Source organism: Centropristis striata, chromosome 22, assembly GCF_030273125.1.
Source record: "Centropristis striata isolate RG_2023a ecotype Rhode Island chromosome 22, C.striata_1.0, whole genome shotgun sequence".
Classification (NCBI taxonomy): domain Eukaryota; kingdom Metazoa; phylum Chordata; class Actinopteri; order Perciformes; family Serranidae; genus Centropristis; species Centropristis striata.
In genome coordinates, this window is record NC_081538.1 from 29,619,068 (window position 1) to 29,632,748 (window position 13,681).

General features: G+C 36.8%; 1 non-coding gene across 1 annotated transcript; it reads left to right on the plus strand.

Moving 5' to 3' along the window:
- Positions 1-4,421: 4,421 nt before the first annotated feature.
- Positions 4,422-4,547, plus strand: LOC131961186 (U8 small nucleolar RNA). The gene has a single exon (XR_009389847.1). It is a non-coding gene; the product is annotated as a U8 small nucleolar RNA (small nucleolar RNA).
- Positions 4,548-13,681: the final 9,134 nt, after the last annotated feature.

Here is a 13,681-nt window from a genome sequence, read left to right on the forward strand (position 1 = left end):
CAATTATCTCAACTTATTGTCCGATGAGAATCTTTATGAGCTTTCGATCTTTGAGAGGTTTTTTTAAAAAAAAACTCTAAGCAAACACCTCGTGTGATGAACTGACCTACATTTAAAGTGTTTAAAGTAAAAACAAGGTGGTGGAGGTGTTCAGCAGGAAGATAAATGGCTGCAGACTGACCGCTGAAAACACATTACAGCTCTCTCTCTCTCTCTCTCTCTCTCTCTCTCTCTCTCTCTCTCTCTCTCCCTCATTCTGCATAATGACCACGGGAGAATACAATTATTGCAATTACTCACAGCGAGATGACCCCAATCAAGCCATTCAGGAGAAGCAATTATAAGGAGGTGGCAGCCAAATGAAACTGAAATTTCAATAGCAGAGAGAGTGATAATCCTGAGGGGGAGGCTCTCCAGCGTCTGCAGCACAGAGTCACTCATTCTGCTGTCAGCCTTTCACATAATCAGCAGCCTTTTATTGTAACTCCACAGCAGGTGACGGTAAAAAATTGGGTTTGAGCGAGTTCATTATCTGAGGCAAATAAAATGGATTCAGGGGTGAGTTCATAAAATGACTGCACAGCTTTGGTGAAAGCTAAACGGGAACAAACCAGAGAAAAATGAACTGCATCTGCACCCCGAACCGCACTGCCAAACAAATCTGGCATATTTGCACATATTTAAATTAACTAATGTGCATAAATTTGGTGCAAAATTGGGCTGAGCAAAATGGCAAAAAACTCCTAAACCCGTAGAGTTAATGTCATATCTTGACAACAACATAAATATCAGGGTAGATCATGTTTTAACCCTTGTGTTGTCTTAACTTAACCCCTTTAATTAAGCAGCTTGATTGAATTTAAAAACCCAAATCTATCTTGCAGGAAGAAACAACAACCTGTCATTCATTACACACTTTGTGAATATTGAAGTTTTCCCTCTTTACAGTGCATAAAAACTGGATTAAATCAGTGGAATCCACTCGTTTTATTAGAGCACACCTGCCATAATTGGTTTAATGTTTTATTAAAGTAATGGTTTAGCAAGCATGCATGTGTGTGTGCATGCATGCTTGGTTTTTCAGTTTTTTCTGGTATGAAAATGATTTTATAGCTGCCAGGTCAAAAACAACCCCTAAATCAAGATTTGTACCCTGTTGGTGAACAGCATGGAAATATAAAGAAAGGCAATGTTTTACGTATTCTCATGTTGAGGTCGTTCTAGGAAAAGTCATCGAATTTCAACAAGTTGAAAACAGATCATTAAGGTGGTTTCCTCTGCTGTTAAATAGTGGAGGGTCAAGGATTAAGGCTTCATAATATATAGAAAATATTGTAGAGTAAACTATTGGAGCTTTAAAAAAAGATCAACACAGTTTGGAGTCATTGATCGCACCAGTGTAATCAAATCACATGATGTCACGACATAACCCTAATTATTAATAGCTTCTTAAAGCTATCAAATGTGTGGCAGGAGCTGATATACAGAGGTGATGGGTGATCTGAGGCAGCTGAGTGTGCAGGTGAGTGGAGTTGGGCTGTGACATGTAGGAAACCCCAACAGTATTTTTTTAGTTTGGGAAAACAAGCTTTGTTAGAAGATGTTTAAATTGGGGCGTTCCAGAGTCCTGAGGTCCCTCTGTGGCATGTCTCCCTCGCTGGCTGCCAAAAAATGCCAAAATAATCCATTCATCCATCCATTCTCGTCCGCTTATCCGGGGCCGGGTCGCGGGGGCAGCAGAAAGAAGAAAAAGAATGAGAAAAAGAGAAAAAGAATGCCAAAAAAATTAATAAAAACATGTTTAAATTAATTTTTAGGCAGGAACAAAAGTGAATCGTCTGCATGCAGAATGACACGACAGATTAGACACCACACCTAATGACGCTGAATAACAGCTGCAGTTCTGCCAGCTGTTGGTTTTGATATCATGTGTGTGTGTGTGTGTGTGTGTGTGTGTGTGTGTGTGTGTGTGTGAAACACCTGGTGGCCACAGCTGGACGTCTCCGTCTGATCCACCTGAGAGCAGAAACATCCAGAGAGAGATGAGATGTGACAGGTCAGACTCTGCATCCTGCTGCTGCAGCCGGCAGGCAGACAGAGAAGAAGAGGATCAACAGTCTGTAGGCAGGAGGGTCAGGTTTACATTTTACTCTCTGTGGCCTCGTGTTTCTCTGCAACATATCAAATCTCTATAAATCTGAAAGTCCTGCAGCTCTGTGGAATCAACACAATCACAACAACTCAAACAGTCTTTGTGCAGAATAATACTGCTAGAATGACAGAAATCAGAAAAAAAAGTTGAATTTCTCTGATTCTCTGAGTTATTTCTAAAGATGACAAATGAGAGGCTGTTTACACAGAGCAGAGAGGAGAGGACAGGAGAGGCTGGAGACATGACAATACTGAGAATATGTACAATATGTGTACCTTTTCGGTAATTTTACGTCTTTTTTTGGTCATATTTAAGTAGGGTGTTTTTTACATATTTTATTTGGTCATTTTTAAGTAAGTACCTTTTTCTATTTTCATTCTAACTGTGTTATTTTAGTCTTTTTCTGTATTTTGTGTCTTTTTCATGTCATTTTTTGGTCATTTTGTGTTTTCAACAACATTCATGACACCTTAAAATAATTTTTCTGAGAAATTCTCCTTTTTTCTGGTTTCTGTCATTCTAACTGTGTTATTCTGCACAAATACTGTTCGAGATGTTCTGACTGTGCTGGTTCCACAGAGCTGCAGGACTTAGAGATTTTATATGTAGATTTGTTGAGAAAGAGTAAAATGTAAAAAGAGTAAAAACATCTTGTTGGGGTTCAGAGGGATAAATCTCCTGTTTATTAATATTCTGCTGGGCTGCAGCCGTGACCTTAAAGTGCTTCACGTTAACGGCGTGTTTTGTTGCGGACGCAGCAGGAAATGAATCCATCACTTTACTGTAATCTCCTAATGCGTCCTCAGGAGACGAGAGAGTCCTGACACACCGGGGACGTCTGCAGACGGCGGTCACCTTCAGCCAGCAAATACCATCAGCTCACACACTGCTGAGGGGTTTATTATTATTATTATTATTACTATTATTATTAGTATTATTATTATTATATTGTTATTATTATTATTATTATTATATTGTTATTATTATTATTATTATTATTATTATTATTGTTATTGCTATTATTGTAATATTATTATTACATTATTGTTATTGTTATTATTATTACTAATATTATTATTATTAAAGCTCACACCATTTTTGTGCATATATATCATACTGTTTTTTTTTTTTTCCTTAATCTTTTCCTTAATTTTATATTCAGTAATACGATGAGAATTTGTTGTATTTTTTAAATAGAATCATTGTCATTTAACATTCAAGAACATTTAGCTAAAAAATCATTTTATGATTAATATTTGTAATAAAAATATTTTTCTTTTTTTCCCCCTTTTTGGCATTTTCATTTCATGTAGAAAAAACAAGAAAAAACCTGTAAATAATACAGTAAAATGACTTTATTTTTTTTTACAGTGTATATTGTACAATCTCTGTGTTATTAGAAAACATTAAAAAAGGCTTTATTTTGAAATTATGAAGAGATTAATGCAGCTCTACACTGACTCAAATACTCTGTAACATAACAGTAAATATCTGTAAAACAACTTTTTTGTGACTCAGATGAGACCTGATGGGACCTGTTGAGACCTGATGAGACCTGAAAGGACCTGATGAGACCTGAAAGGACCTGATGAGACCTGAAGGGACCTGATAAGACCGGGACCATCAGGATCCAGATGTGGAATGAGTCCTGCAGCTGCTTTGTTTGTTTCTTGTCTCCTGTTTCCTCTAACTCTGACTCTAATATACTCTAACAGACTCTACCAGACTCTAACAGACCTGCTGCTGCTGCACGCCAAAGACTAATGTGCCTAATTTGGCTGAGGGGGGCTGAGGGGGGTTCTGGGGGGGCGGTGACTGATGGAGCCAGAGTCCTGTCCTGGTCCTGCACTAAAGCAAACAATGAATGTCCTGGAAAGCCTGCTCGTATTTTTAGGACTGACTGTGTTTTTACGTAACGGGTCACAGAAACAAGAATAGCTCCATCAATCACTGGAGCAGCTCCGTCCAGACGCTCTGGGAACACTGGAGCAGGGACCAGACCAGGAGCCAGGGAGGCCAGACCGCCACCGCCACCGCCACCGCCGAGTCCAGCTGCACGTCCAGCTGCACCACTCAGACTCTCTGCTGGTTCTCCTTTCTGCTCCTGGTGGACGGAGGACTCTTGAGTCTCCAAACTGAAATATAAAGTTCCTCTCCTGATCTCTGCAGGTTTGCTGTCAGGAGTTGAAGTTGTTTAATAAAGTCTCAGAGTTTTCACACTAAAAGAAAAACAAATAAAAGCAAAATGTAACTGGTTATCATGCTACAGTCTCCAGTAAGGTTCATCCTCACCTGTTACTCCTTCTGAAGAGTTACAGATCATGATGAATTTATGAGAGATCATTAATATTTCCATCTTGTAGGAAACAGCAACAACCGACCAAACCATTCTGAAGTATTTAGTTTCCTTCAGGTTAAATGATAATGAGAGAAATAGAAAGAACATTTCCAAAAAAGAAAAAAGTTACTAGAAAAAAAAGACACAAAATGACAAAAAGAAAAACTCAAAATCATCAAAAAATAAACAAAATGACCAACAAACTGATCCATCCACCCATCCATCCACGAACCCATCCATCCACCCATCCATCCATCCATCCATCCACGAACCCATCCACGAACCCATCCATCCATCATCCATCCATCCACGAACCCATCCACGAACCCATCCACGAACCCATCCATCCATCCATCCATCATCCATCCATCCATCCATCCATCCATCCATGAACCCATCCACGAACCCATCCACGAACCCATCCACGAACCCATCCATCCATCCATCCACGAACCCATCCATCCATCCACCCATCCATCCATCCATCCATCCATCCATCCATCCATCCATCCATCCATCCATCAATCCATCCATCCACCCATCCATCCATCCATCCATGAACCCATCCATCCATCCATCCATCCATCCATCCACCCATCCATCCATCCATCCATGAACCCATCCACGAACCCATCCACCCATCCATCCATCCATCCATGAACCCATCTATCCATCCATCCATCCATCCATCCATCCATCCATCCATCCATCCATCCATCCATCCATCCATCCATCCATTCATGAACCCATCTATCCATCCATCCATCCATCCATCCATCCATATCTAATATCTATTTTGTGTCTTTTTTTGGTCATTTTGTGTCTTTTTTGAGTAATATCGTTTTTTTCTTTCATTTTGTTTCATTTTTTTAGTAATTTTATGTCTTTTTTTGTCATTTTGATACTGCCTCCAGCGACCCCCAGGTAATTTGAGTTTGAGACCCCTGGTTTAGAGTGTTCTATGTACAAAACAAAAAGAAGAAACTTATATTTTACAGGATTTAAACAGATGAAAGAAGAATAAAAGCTCCTGGTTCTGTTCCTCAGCTCTCTCTCTCTGACTCACAGCGCAAATACGACTCCGTTCTCGTTCTCTCGCTCATTTATCAAACATATTTTCCGTTTACAGTTCATCAGAGACAAGAAAACAGTTTAGTGTTGATAGAAACCTGAAACATGAGAACAAACTGAGTCACAGCTTCACTTCTCACTCTGACTCCTGTTTAACAAACATCTGTATATAAAACGTGACTTTATGAAAGTTAACTGATTATTTCCCCTCTACGGTAGTGTTACTGTCAGACTTTTATTTTGGAAGGGTGCTGTACTTCCTGCTGACTGGGCCAGGTCCCAGTCAGATTCTGTCATTTTTCTTGTTAGTTTGAACTTCTTTTATTGCATTTGTGAACCTAAATGTATCGTTCCTAAAAATAATAAAAAAAAATTATATAGATATATAATAATATTTCAATCAAGCATACTCCAATAATACATTTTTATTTTATTTTATTTGTCACTTTTAAAATGTTTTATTATTTTTATTTAATCTGAAATTGTATTATTATTATTATCATTATTATTATTATTAATAATAATAATAATAATAATAATAATAATATCATTATTACTATTATTATTATTATTATCATTATTTTTTTGAATTATTATTATTTGTTATAAAGTCAACTTTAATTAATATATCAATAATATCTATGTATATCTGTTATAATTACTATTATCAATCTCACTTGTCTTTGTTCTTTTTATCAATTTTTTTCAAGTATTTAGTCGAGCACACTACTTACATTATTTTATTTTTGGTCAATTTTATTATTTGTTATTATTACCGATTTTATTTCCTTTGTTTTTGTCTTTTTATCTATTTGATCTTTTTTTGAGTCTGGCTTTTATCTTTTATTTTCTAAACAAATAAAGCAAATAATTACAAAATGTATAATTCACATTTATTATTTTATTTTTAATGATTTTCTATAAAGTTTTGTACCTTTTAAAAAAAACTATCCTATTTGATTTTTAAATATTTTACACATTTATGATATCATTTTTTATTCTTATCTGTTGTCTTGCATCCATCGATCTCTAATTGTCAATTTTTCATTTTATATATATATATTTGTTATATATATATATATTTATGATGATTTTATAATCCAGATATTATACATATTATTTAGATTGTTAGATTGTTTTATTATTAATATAATTTTTATTAGACAGATCATACAGTTCAGCTATAAATTGTCTAAAATAACTTAATGTAAATAAAAATATCAAAAGTTTCTGGAGTCATTTAATATCTATATTCACACATAGTTTCCATGTGACAACAAATTAATTTTTACCATTTTGCAAAAAACACCACATTTAAACTGGATTTAATGATGAATTTTAAATTAATTTTGCACAAAATCTGTAAGAAAGAGCCTTTCATCATAAACTTCACTGTCATGGTTTCCTGATAAAGTCTTTCATTGTGAAAATATGAAAAATAATAAATCAAGCATTCCTTTTATCTGAAAAAAATGGAGGTAAAGTCATTGTTGCCATATACAGCAATGAGAAAGTGACCCACAACTCTAGAGGAGAGTCTGTCTTTTAATCTTAAAACCTTCTTCTACATTCACCTCTCAGCTCTTAGTTTCTGTTTAAGGTTTGAGAACCAGAGAATCAGATCTGCAGTCTGTTTCTGACCCTCCTGTGGTTTTTCTCTCCGTTACGTAACGTTTGGACGGACGCTGGGCCCCGGCGGCCCTCAGAGCCGTGCCAGCTCCGGGGCGAGAGGCGAGGACGGGCCGGTCTGGACAGGAAGGACCGGGACTCTGCTGACTCAGCGTCCAGATCACCTCCTGGTTCACCAAAACAAACAGAATGCGCAAAATATTCAGTTTTCACCTCCTGCTGGACGTGTTGTTGTTTGTATCGTCGATTCTTTAAAGAGTCGAAGCTGCAAAGTTCTTCCTTTATTATTCAATAAATGAATGAACGTTAAAATTAAAGTTTCAAGATCTGTTTTTTGTTGTTGGGTCGTTAAAGGTCAAAACATGAATGTGACAGAAATCTAAAAACCTAAAAAAAAACCTGTTTTCTCCGTATATTCTCAGTATTGTCATGTTTCCAGCATCTCCTGTCCTCTCCCCTCTGCTCTGTGTAAACAGCTTCTCCTTTCCTCCCCTCTCTGAAAAAACACCCAAAAAAGACGTGAAATGATCAAAAAATATGTATAATGGCCAAAAAAAAGACGTAAAATGACCAAAAAAGACATATTATGACCAAAAAAGACACAAAATGACCCCAAAAAGACACAAAACGACCAAAAAAAGACGTAAAATTACCAAAAAAAGACGTAAAATTACCAATAAAGGCGTAAAATTACCAAAAAAGTAACACAAGAATACAAAAAAGGGCGTTAAATGACCACTTAAGTCCACATATTGTAAATATAGAAGTACTGTCATGTTTCCAGCCTCTCCTGTCCTCTCCTCTCGGCTCTGTGTAAACAGCCTCTCCTGTCCCTGTAAATAGATTTTGACACAAATATCAACATTTGAAGCTTCCTTAACTAATATTTAGTTTAGATATGAAAAAGGCCCAATCAGTGTTAGAGAAGATAAATATTGATATTTGCGATAATAAATGAATGCAGAGATAATTATTATATTAGTGTTTTGTTTTCTCACTAATGAAGCTGTTATCAGGAGAAATAACCAGTTACTGAGATAATTAGAGTCAGATAGTTTGACCTCATCACTTCAGTTAATTGTCATATTAATTAACTTGTTTTTCGGTGAGATGAGCTGAATATGAACATTATGTTCCACTCTGAAAAAAAGTCTGTTTTCTGTTTGACTTTATGAGTTTTTAAGGTTTTTTCAGACAAGAAGAGATGAAACAGCAGAATAATGAGACGACCTGTTGTTGTTGTTGTTGTTGTTGTTGTGTTTACAGCCTGATGATATAAAAAGCAAACAGCAGTTACACACACAAGATTTTCTCTCATTCTCATGGTTTTATTTTTGATTTTATTTTAATATGAAATAAAAAATGAAAGTGAAAATACTTAAAAACAAAATAAATATAAAAATAAAAGTAATTTACCTTTTTATGGCATTTGCACTTAATGCAGAAAAAACAAGAGAAACCCTGTAAAAATAATACAGTACATTTTTCGAAAATTACTTTTTTTTTTTACAGTGTGTCACTTGTTTGATCCCAGAGATTGCCCTTGTGAAGGGACTTCTGGACCAGCTTCCTACCAAGAGGTCAGATTCCTTTTTCCTGAGAATATTATCTCAGCAGGTATTTTGGGAACCTATAATTTAAGCTGGTGGTGAGGAGACACGCCTAGCTTCTAACTGCTTTGGTCCGGACACCTATCCTGCTTCCTCCAGAGAGCCACCTGTTGAGAAACCCTGGAATACAGATACCACACTGGCCACGCCCGGTTAATGGCAGCTCTCCTCTTGTTGATCTGTGCACTTGGAATTTGCTAGGTTAATTTTAGTGGCTGTGAAAATAAGCCTCAAGGATTGTTAAAATTTATTTGGCTAGGGTAACCAATAAAAACTTAGTTATTACACACCACTACAGTTATTACTACAGTTATTTTTGAGACCTCTACATCATCAAAAACCTGATGTATACATGTGTTGAAGATAAACAAACTGAGCAACAAATTGCACAAAAATACCAGATGTAGCAAAAATGATATGCAGGTTCCACGAATGGATCATTGCTGCATTAAAAAACTTCATATCTGCAGATCATCTGTATGATGTTGTGTTATATGGAAAAAATATGTATTTTGCATGTTTGAGGAAAAAGGAAAAGTGAAAGTCTTAATAGGTTAAAAATGTTAGGGTTTAAATGTTTTTGTTAGTTCGAGAAAAACAAACTGTGAGCAACAAATTGCACAAAAAGACCTGATGTATCAAATATGATACAAATTAGAATTCATATATGCAATTTATTTATTTCTTAAAATTCGTCAGCAGGTTAATAAGCACTCGGTTTTTACAAAAATTGAATTTTCTGGCAATTATTTCATGGTTCAGGCTTTATAGGGTTAAATGCAATTGAAAATGTATTGATAGTATAACAAGGTGCAAGCTTACAGCAAAGATTGATTTCAAAGTGATTACTTAAAATATTCAAAAATCTCAATAATAAAATGATTATAAACTACTGAATGTCTTACCATAATCCTAACTGTCTGTGTTGAATGAAGCTGTAGCTGGGTATTAAACTTGAAGGTTTTGGAGAAGGAGACGTGAGAGTTGTCTGGCCAAGAAACTCTTCTGCAATGCCCGGCTTCAGGCCTCAGCTGTGACTCTCCCCTCTGGTCAGAGTTGGAGCGGTCCTGGACTGGTCCCTGGGTCCTGGCTTCAGTGAGAACTTGGAAAGAAGACTTCTTTAATCGATCATCGACTGGCGTTGGAATGATCACCCTCCTTCTCACTCGTCTCTCGTCTTCACCGGTCAGATTGGAATCTTCTTTCTTGATGTGGACGTCCTCACTCTGTCTTCTTCTTGATTGTAGAACTGGAGTCTTTTTCCCCCCATGTGGTCGATCAGGCGTCGTCCTCAGCTCTTGAGAGTCGGTTGAAGAGTCTTGCAGCTCCCCGAGAAGGATGACCAAGATTATTTCTTGTGTTACAGCTTTTATCCTCTGCTGCTCATTCTTTCAGAGCATTTCCTCCTTGCCACTCCTCACCAGTCCTCTCATTGGTTACATCTCTCTTCTGGTTTCCACTGCTGCCATCTCTCGGACCGTCCCTCTCCCCTCTTCTTCACCTGTCTCCTTCGGCCCAACACGTTCTGCACGTACATAGACGGATTATCATGACCACGGGCCCTGGACACAAACTCGCCACGGGCCCCTGCCTACACACGCAAACAGTGTGCGCGCAAAGTCGCTCTTCCCATTACGCACATAACAACACCGGGAACACACAACCACACAAAATAACTGTCATTTTAGGTCTGTTTTGTTTGGCTCCTGCCACGTACAGGACGATATACACATAGACGGATTATCATGACCACGAGCCTGTCTACACACGCATTATGTGCGCGTGCAACGGCGCTCTTTCCATTTACGCACGTAACAACACCGGCACACACAACCACACAACATTACTGTCAGTTTAGGTCTGTTTTGTTTGGCACCTGCCATGTACAGGACGATACATATATTATGGGAGAGACAAAAAGCTCAAATAGCCAGCCCTTGCAGTATTAATTAAAATATAGGTAACCACCTATTTTTAAAAATGAAACTATCAACTAGCACATCCAGAGTGTCCCATTAATACTCGCGGTGGCTGGCGCACACAGACGCACTTACACACACAAATACAGCACGTGCCATGGAGGAGTCATGTTGTCATGGTAATAAACGAATGCACTAAATCGCGCTAATGTGTTCAGACCGACCGTCCGACCGGACACGGCACTCAGATGCCGAGTACTCAGATACCGGCTACAGTCCTAGAAACTACTCACCTAAACCTCCGGCTCTTTGCTGGCCTTCTTCGAGGAAAAGTCCTTGATAAAGTAATCACAGTCCAACTCTCTGACCAGTTACATATTGTGGTTTCAGCCGTTTCAGCTTTTTCTTTCCTCTGTCTTCGTTTAGCTGATCCACTGAGCGCCCACGTCTCCATTTTAAAAACGCACTTTTTTCAACTTTGACCCCAGCGACCAGCGTATTGTGTCATCACACATTACTGATTTAATCTTATAATTTCTAAAGCATTTAATTGATTTTATTATCATACTACATTTTCAAAGCCACATTAATTCCAAAATATTTTTACATTTTACCAAAAAAATAAATAAAATAAAAAATCTGAAGGCCAAGGGCCCCTATTGGCTCTAGGGCCCTGGGCACACGCCCACTTTGCCCATGCGGTAATCCGTCTATGTGCAGCATGTCTCGGCCCGATCCTTCCTCTTTGGAGTTCCCCTTTGTCTACTAGCTTCGCCCTGTCTCAATCACCTTATTACAAAATCTCCAACGATCAATCCAGTTACCACACGTTCTGATACTGACCTTACTGCATTCATTACACAGTTTTTCCATCAAGTCACATCAACATTTTACACTCATCATTTTACATACAATCATCATCAACTTTTCATTAGCATCTTTTTCACAATAATCATACTAAATCAACATCAATCATTACAGTGCCATTTGTGCATCACATTATTTATTATGAAAGCGTCAAATTGTCCCCCACTGTTGTTACCCTGCTGGACAGTCCCTGGTCTCCCCAGCCTCTTACTGCTTAGCTGTGTGTGTGGCCAGTAGAGATCTCAACTCACTTGACACACTGTAAGCTAAAAATAATTAAACACTGTAAAAAATTTAAATTAAAAACTTAAAACTGTAAAAAGTTTTCTTTTTGTTTGGAATAAACATGTTTGATGATATTACATTGCATATTTGTTTGTTTATTCTAATTTGGGCATAAAAACCAACATTTAAATGGTTATTTTTCGTCATTATTTATATTTTATTTCACAGACTGAAGTACACTGTAAATTTATTTTTACATTCAGTAATATGATGAGTAAAAATTATACATATTTTTTAAATATTGTTTTTATTTGTAATATTTTATATATTTTTTGTGATTTCCACCAAAATTATTTTTTGTGTGCACATTTCTTTTCAATAAGCCCAGTTTATTTAAAGGAAATGACAGAAATGCTATTATTATAATTTAGTCATTAAATAATAATAATAATAATAATAATTTTATTTGTATAGCACCTTCAAAAAAAGTTACAAGGGGCTTGACAAATAAAAAATAAATGTGAAAATCTTCCAACCATCACTTTAAAATTTTGTAATATTTCCATTATTTATGCAAGTTGCCGCAATAAGACATAATAAAATAACTGTTGCTCTACCTTTCAACTGTTTCTGTTTCTCATGTCCTCGTGTCTACGTGTCCTCGTTGTTGTTGGAGGTTTTCTGGCTGTGAGCGGGTCACTGGGAGACGAGATCCTCTGAACGCTGTTCCCAGCCTCTGAAGCTCCGGCTGTCAGCATTATTAATGTGTGTGATTGTAAGTTTTCCAGAACTGCACAGTTAAAAAAAATCAAAAAACAAGAAGAATCCAGAGAGTCTGACATGAGAAAAGTCTGAAGCAAAAACACGGCAGCTGTTACGTAACTTCACTTAGTTAGAATAAATATACAGCTGTTATCTGATCTGTCTTCTTCACACACACACACACACACACACACACCTGAAAATGTCTTGAAAATCCACATGGAAAAATCTTTAAAATTCACCAGGAAAAGTCTTGAAAATGCACCTTGAAAAGTCTTGAAAATTCACCTGGAAAAGTCTTGAAAATGCACCTGGAAAAGTCTTTAAAATGCGCATGGAAAAGTCTTTAAAATGCACCTGGAAACGTTTTAAAATGCACCTGGAAAAGTCTTGAAAGTGCACCTGGAAAAGTGTTAAAAGTGCACCTGGAAAAGTCATGAAAATCCACATTGAAAAATCTTTAAAAATCACCTGGAAAAGTCTTGAAAATGCACCTTGAAAAGTCTTTAAAATGCACATGGAAACATCTTTAAAATGCACATGGAAACATCTTTAAAATGCACCCGGAAAAGTCTTGAAAGTGCTTGACCTCGACTGTGTTAAAAATCACATCATATTACTGAATGTAAAACTAAGGAGACTTTCTGTTTTCTTCCAGTAAAACTTTGGCACCAAGTCCTCAAACAGGCCCAAAAGAAGTGAGGACAGTGTTTTGTTCTGTATCATATGAAGTCAAAGCTTTATATATTCCACCCAAAGCAAATTCTCCTGCAGCTTCTCTTTTCAGTGCAAATTATTCATTTGTTTGTATGGCTTTTATTTTGTCATACATTAAACAAAACATTCAAACATTTACTTTGGCGAGCCAGGTAGCAAGTTTTATTTCCTCATATGAAGTCAAAGCATATATTTCACCTAAAACTAAATCCCCTGCAGCTTCTTTTCAGTGATGTTTTTATTTATTTCTATGTATTGCTTTTATTTTGTAATATTTGAAAAACAAAATTCAAACATTTACTTTGCCGAGCCAGGTAGCAAGTTTCTTTCTTCATATGAAGTCAAACCTTTATATTCCACCCAAAACTAAATCTCCCACAGCTTCTCTTTT